The sequence below is a fragment of the Calonectris borealis genome, chromosome 26 (assembly GCF_964195595.1).
Source record: "Calonectris borealis chromosome 26, bCalBor7.hap1.2, whole genome shotgun sequence".
In the NCBI taxonomy this organism is placed as follows: Eukaryota; Metazoa; Chordata; class Aves; order Procellariiformes; family Procellariidae; genus Calonectris; species Calonectris borealis.
In genome coordinates this window covers 5681020-5687358 of record NC_134337.1, presented here as the reverse complement: position 1 = coordinate 5687358, position 6339 = coordinate 5681020, and the positions used below count along the sequence as shown (strand labels likewise).

The 6339-nt window shown below is 56.1% G+C and overlaps 1 non-coding gene across 1 annotated transcript; it reads left to right on the top strand.

Annotated features, from left to right (window-relative positions):
- Positions 1 to 5794: 5794 nt before the first annotated feature.
- TRNAW-CCA (transfer RNA tryptophan (anticodon CCA)) lies at positions 5795 to 5866 on the top strand. Its single transcript has one exon. It is a non-coding gene; the product is annotated as a tRNA-Trp (tRNA).
- The last annotated feature ends 473 nt before the right edge of the window (positions 5867 to 6339 follow it).

The following is a 6339-nucleotide window of genomic DNA, read 5'->3' as shown; positions in this document are numbered from 1 at the left end:
GCCCCAAGATTTCGTGTCTACGTGGAGGCTCGGCATTGCACTGGGAGCAGCCCTGGAGATGAGGCTGGTGCTTCAGGGGCTCCCGGTTGTGGTGGGCGTCCCCCAGGCTGGTCTGGGATGAACTGGGAGTTCTGCTGGAAACACAGCGTGCTCACGCTGTTGCTTGCACCGTGCATGCTGTGCACAAGTCGTACATGACGCACGCACAGCGCACGCTGCACGCACACAATGCACACGCTGTGCACACACTATGCACACGCTGTACACGGTGCGCACGCACCGCACATGCCGTGCCCACCCTATACACGCACCGCACACGCCGTGCACACCCTATACACGCACCGCACACGCCGTGCACACCCTATGCACGCACCGCACACGCCGTGCACACGCACACTGCGCACCTTCTGGACTCGCTGCACGCCGGCCGTGTGCGGCAGCTCTGTGCCTCTTCAGGTTTTCCCTGCGGCTCAAATATTCCTGCCTCCAGTGAGGGGTTCCCAAGCCAGGTGTTTAAGGAATGTAGCACGTACAATTGATGCAGGCAGACACTTACCCACACCCATTATATGTGCATTTGAAAAGACAATAAATGAACCAAGTGCAGTATGAATGTTAAAGCGCTCGAGCTACAGTTATTTTTAAAGAGAACTTCCCACCTCCCTGGATGGATGTAGCTCTCAAAGCAACAATATGTTTTCCACCATGGCTCCAGGCAAAATGGTTTGCTCCTGGATTGACCTCTATTGTGTTCATAAATGGCTTGTGGTACTTTTTGATTCCCCCATCATAATGACTTGACCTCTAGATTTATGGCTGAAGGTCCTTTCATCTGCACATTGTTTCCCACCAGACTCCAGCCTGGCGCTTTTCTGTAGCAAACCTGCCAGGAGCCGAGCCCCGCGCCGCTCGCCCCTCCGAGCCACCCAGCCAGCTTCCACTGACAAATCTGCAGTGGGCAAAAGCAAACGGATTTTTTTCTTTCCAGTGGCAGCATTTTAACAGGGCAGCGTATGCTTCCGAGACGGCGAAGGCTGGGAAGTTGACAGCTCTTGTCACAGTACAAACACCCTCTCCCTGTCTCTCTCTCCCCCACGTTTGCACAACCCCTGGCATTTTTACAAACTAGGAGTTTGCTTATTGTTCAGGACAATAAGCACAATCTGTCCTCCCAAGTGACAGACACCCTGCCTTTGACTCTTCCACCCGGTTTTCGCTTCTCCACTCCAGAAGCGACTGGACCTGAGCGATACTGTAGTAGATAAATCTTACTAAAGTCGGCGGCAATGAGCTGTAAGCTGGAATTGTCCATCCAGTGCTTTCCAAGTGCTTTTCCGAGGCTTTTGCAACCTCTGGAGAGAGGAAAGGAGGCGCAGGGACCGCCACGGCTGGGCAGTGAGCCTGAAGTTGAGGCTGCAAAATCGCCCGTGTCCTGGCCGCTCGCGGGCATCCCTGGGGTACAGGGTGCAGAAGTGTGCGACGTGGACCTTGTCCTCGCCGTTACAGAGCTGGCTCAGCGTAACGCTGGGCTCTCTGCAAATCCCCCGTTACAACACAAGCCTTATCTGTACCGGGGGTTCCCAGGGTTTAATGAGAGAGCCTCCACCTCTGTCCCTCCTCAGGAAGAGGAGAGCGGTGCTCCCGAAAGATGCATTTGTTCCCACCAGCAATAATCCTTCTTTAATCCTATTACACTAAGGAAAGCATCCAACTTCCCTCGAAGCGGATGGTGGGATGCACGGAGGAGGGAGGCCCCTCTCACCATGGGCTGCTGCCGGTGCCTGCCCTGGCCAGGTCCCCGCCGGGGCTTTGGGGGGAATGTCCCGTGGCTCAGCCCCTTCCCGCGCACCCCGAGCTTTTCCTCCAGTGCCAAAGGGCTGGAGTGAAGCCGGCAGCAGCCAGCGACACCCACGCAGCAGCCCTGGGGATGGAGAAGTAACATCGTCTGAGACGAGGAGCTGCCTGCACCAAGGGTTCAGGGTCTGGAACTGATGCTGGAGTGTTGGGAAAAAATCAGTTTTAATGATAAAAATAACCAAAGCGTTGTCTCCGGCTCACTTCCAAGATAGGCAGTGTAGCCCCTTTGTAAATATTGGCTTACTTGGGAGCCAGGGAGCCTACAGATGTTTATTTGCATGACAATAGCTGGGTTGGGGACCAAAACATGTGTGTGGGGGGGTGCGGGGCGCAGCCTCCATCGGCAGACGGGCTGGTGACGGAGGTGGTCCTGCCAGGGGAGCTTGCTCTGCGCTGGTTTGAGATGAAGAAATGTTTGTGCAGTGAGCTGGAAGGGTACGTGCACAAATTGTAGGAGGCAAGCCAAGAAAAAAAGCTGCAGCTTGAACTCTTGCCTTGTAACACGTTCCTAAAGGTTTTGCTGGAGATGTGAAAAAGGACCAGGAAAATAACCCCGGCGGTCCCGAGGCAGGCACTCTGCAGCAGGACAGACGGCTTCCACCCAACGCCCCGCCAGCATCGGCTTGACGGAGCAAATTGGATTTTAGTGCCATGTTTCCTACAGGCAGGGCAATTCCTGCATCCCAGCTGGTAACCAAGAGAAAAACGCCTGGCTTTTTTTCCAGAAATCACCTGGTCAAAGCCGCCCTTTCTCCCTCGCGCGGGCAGGGTTTTCTTCCAGCTGCTCGACGTTCCCATGCTGACCCGCTGCCCTCCTGCTAGCCCTGCTGAGGGATTGCACAGAGAAATACCTCGGGCAGCCTGATAAAATCTGCAGTTCACGGTCAGGCTCGATCCCCCCGGCCCGTGCCTGCTCGCCTCCCCGTGCATCTGTCTTCCCATAGTTCAAAAAACAAGCCGTCTTTGTGGCTGCCCCAAAACACCACGTTTTTCAGAAGGTTACTCTGAGGACACAGTGCAGGCAGTTTCAGGCAGCTCCAGGTGGGCACGGGGAAGCACACGTTGTTTTGGGAAAATGCTGACCTTGTTCTGTTCCTATTTTTGCACATCAGCACAGCCTCCCGAATTCAGGGTTTGCAGCCCCGGTTCTGTCCTTGGCGAGGACCTTCGGATTTATCTTTGGGCCAAAAAGCAGAAAGTTGGTGAAACACAAAGCGTATTTCTTGAATGTAGCTTTATTTTTGCACAGTCCCCCTGTAACGCCTGGTGACCACACGGGTAATGCACTCGTGGGCTTAAACCACTAGGGATTAATCACTGCTCTGGAGTTTATTGCAAGTGTAAAGGTACAGGTCAAATTCAACCTTCATTTTATGCTGGTATAAATCCAGAGAGACAGTCTGTATGCTAAGGTGTCTACAAAAACATTAATTATAGGGAGATGAGCTTGGACTGGACCCCAACACTCCCAGATTTCTCCTAAATGTGGCTCAGCCCCATCCCTATGCAAAAGCACGTGAACCGCAAGCACAAGGAGGCAAAGACAGGCTTACAGCGGGCACACGCTAAGGAAGCCCTGACTCAACAAAGCCCTGCTTAAATTTAAGTGTTTGCTTTGGGATTTTGCTTGATCCAATAAATTTGCCTAATTCCCCCCTAATAAACCTGTATCGATCACTGCAGAAGTGTGCAACGACCAAGCAGCGGGAAAGGCACAGAACCGTGCTTGCAGTATCTCCCTAATGTTGCCTAACGAGGATCAAAGCATTAAACCTCTTTTTATTGTCCTTTTCTTTTATCCCACTGTCTGGATTTCATCACGAAGGGACCTACCCAGACATGTTCCTCAGGAGTCTCCCAGCCCCAGTAGCCATAGAAACCGGCTATTTTTAGCCTGTTTTCATGATGCCAGTAAATGACTTTTTCTCTACTTTGGAGAGACAGAAGACCGGGTCAGCCTTGCGTGCTGGCGGATGGTAAATGAGCGTCTCCGGCAAAGCAGGCGTCCTCTCCCGTACCGCACTGTATGTTTGAGAAAATAAATGTGCCATTTGTAAATAAGCGCACATATCTACGCACAGAGCAGATTACTTCCTATTGTATTTCCTACGCTAGAGAAAATATTTATAAGAATTTTTAGAGTATGGATTTTATAGATGTTCGGAGATCAGGGTTTTTGGTATATGACAAGCTTCCTCCTTTTCTTAGCTGGTTCTTCAAAAGACTCTGTAATACAAATTACCAGTGTTTGGAAATGCGAGCAATGCGGGTAAGAGCACCGTGGTACTTAAACCATAAATCAGCCCCACAACAATGCCTTTCATTCCTGGGATATCAGTAAGACTTGCAGCCAAAGGCTTTTGAAGTCAGATGGAAAAACACATTTGTCTGAGTAATTATCGGGCTACATGCTAACGAGCAGCGCTGGCTGGGTAATCCAGCACGAGGGAAGGGAGCTGGGGCAGAGCATCATTTTCCTGGAGGGTTTTCTTAAAAACCCCATCGTCTCCCGGGATGTTCCCCCTTCCTGGCAGCCCTTCGGCAGGATCCAGCCCACGGGGGCATTTCCCCAGCTGCTCCCTGCCCTCCTCGGGGGCACAAATGCTGGGGCAGCTCCTGGGGGTGCAGGAGCATCCCAGCCGGCGCCGTGTCCTCAGGGAGCACCGTGGGAAAGGATGAGCAAACCTCTGTCGAGCGGAGACGATGGAGACCGTTTCCTTTTAATGCTTGCCAGGTATCCTGGAGCTGTAAATACACCGAGCCCGACGGCTTCTGCTGTAACGTATTTAGTTTACAAGATTGTACTATAAATTATAGATGCATATCATGACTGCGGTTTGCACTGAGAGACTCGCCTATTGATCTGTCTCCTGCTGGTTAATATTCGGGACTGCCACGGCCCTGCTTTCGGAAGCAGCGCGCTGTTGCGGGTCGTTTGTACGTGTCTCCGTCTGCACTTGGAGCAAGCACCTTCCCGGCCCGACTGTACGAGCACGCAGGGAAGCAGCTACGGCAGCTGCTGTAATAAACGGCTTTACGATACCCCTGCGAGAGATGGGCTTCATTTCGTGTGTGCTGCTGGTGGCCCTGACCCGGGGTGGGAGCAGAAGGGGAGGTGGGTTTGGGCTGGCTGTGGTGGGAGACGGGCAGAGGCGGGGGCAGACGGACTTCCCTAACCCCGCTCTCTTCCCACCAAGGCCTGTGTGCAGCTAGAGAGTTGCGCAGCAAAGTCATTCATTTACACGTGCACAGAGCAGGTGCAAAGCAGAAGCTGCAGTGGATTTTTACTATTTAATACAGCGGCTGTTGGGTGGGTTCCCAAGTCCCGAGGTGACCGCAGATATAAAAAAAGGTGACACTCGCAAGGGCAGTCAAAATTGTATGAACTCTAACAGATGCACATTGAGATAGGCAGCAAAAGCAGACTGCAGTGTAACAGCAACATACACACCGCTTTATCGCTGCCGGCCATGGGCAGCGCTCCAGCTGAGGACGGCCGCCCGGCCCAACTCAGCGCATGTAACGGGGCTCCCTCTCTCGGGGCTGGGCCCTTTAAACCTGGGGGTGCCGGGGCTGGGACAGACCACAGGTGGAGGGGATGGGGGGGGCCCCGCCGCACCGGGGCGGGAGGGCGCAGGTGGGCCCTGCCAGGTGGCGCGGGGCAACCCCTCCCCAGGCGGTGGTACAGCCCACGGGGGGGCGTGGCCGACCGAGGCGGGCGGCTTGAAAGCCGGTAGGCGTGAAGGGCAGCGGGCCGCTCCCCCGCCACCGGGATCGGGGTGGGGGGGAGCCCCGGGAGGCCCCGAGCCCCGGGAGGCCCCGGGAGCCTGCGCGGGAGGGGGTCGCCCGTCGGGGCTGCGCGGAGGGGCCCGTCGGGGCGCGCATGCGCGGGGCGGTGCGCAGCCTCTTGCAGACAGGCCGGGGTTGCAGCTGCCGAGACCTCGTGGCGCAACGGTAGCGCGTCTGACTCCAGATCAGAAGGCTGCGTGTTCGAATCACGTCGGGGTCACGGCTCCCTTCGGGGTTCCCTTTTACGCCCTGTGGCGTGCGGGCAGAGGGAGGCCGGCCTCGGGGTACCCCGGGGGCACCGGGCCGGGAAGCTGCGGGGTGGTGGAGCTACAGGCCCGGGGCGAAGGGAGCCAGCGGTGAGGGCATTGCTCCGGCGGCCCCTGCTCGGCTCTGCTTCGTGCCCTGGGTGGGCCCTTGAGCTCCCGGGGTGCTGCAGCCCGGCGGAGGGGCCCGGCCGACCCTCGCCCCGAATTAACCAAACTGAAACACGGTCGCGCTTCACCCCGCTTAAACGAAGCGGGTGCTGCAGCCGGCGTGGGAGAGGGAGGGGTGCAGCTTCTGGAAGGTTCGGAGGTGCTGTGGTTGCAGGGTTCCCGCAGCGTCCTCCCGAGCTGCAGGAGAGGTGACGCCTGGAAGTGGGACCGGCTGCAAACGAGGTGGCACGGAGGCGGCGTGCGGGCCCCGCGGCGTGCG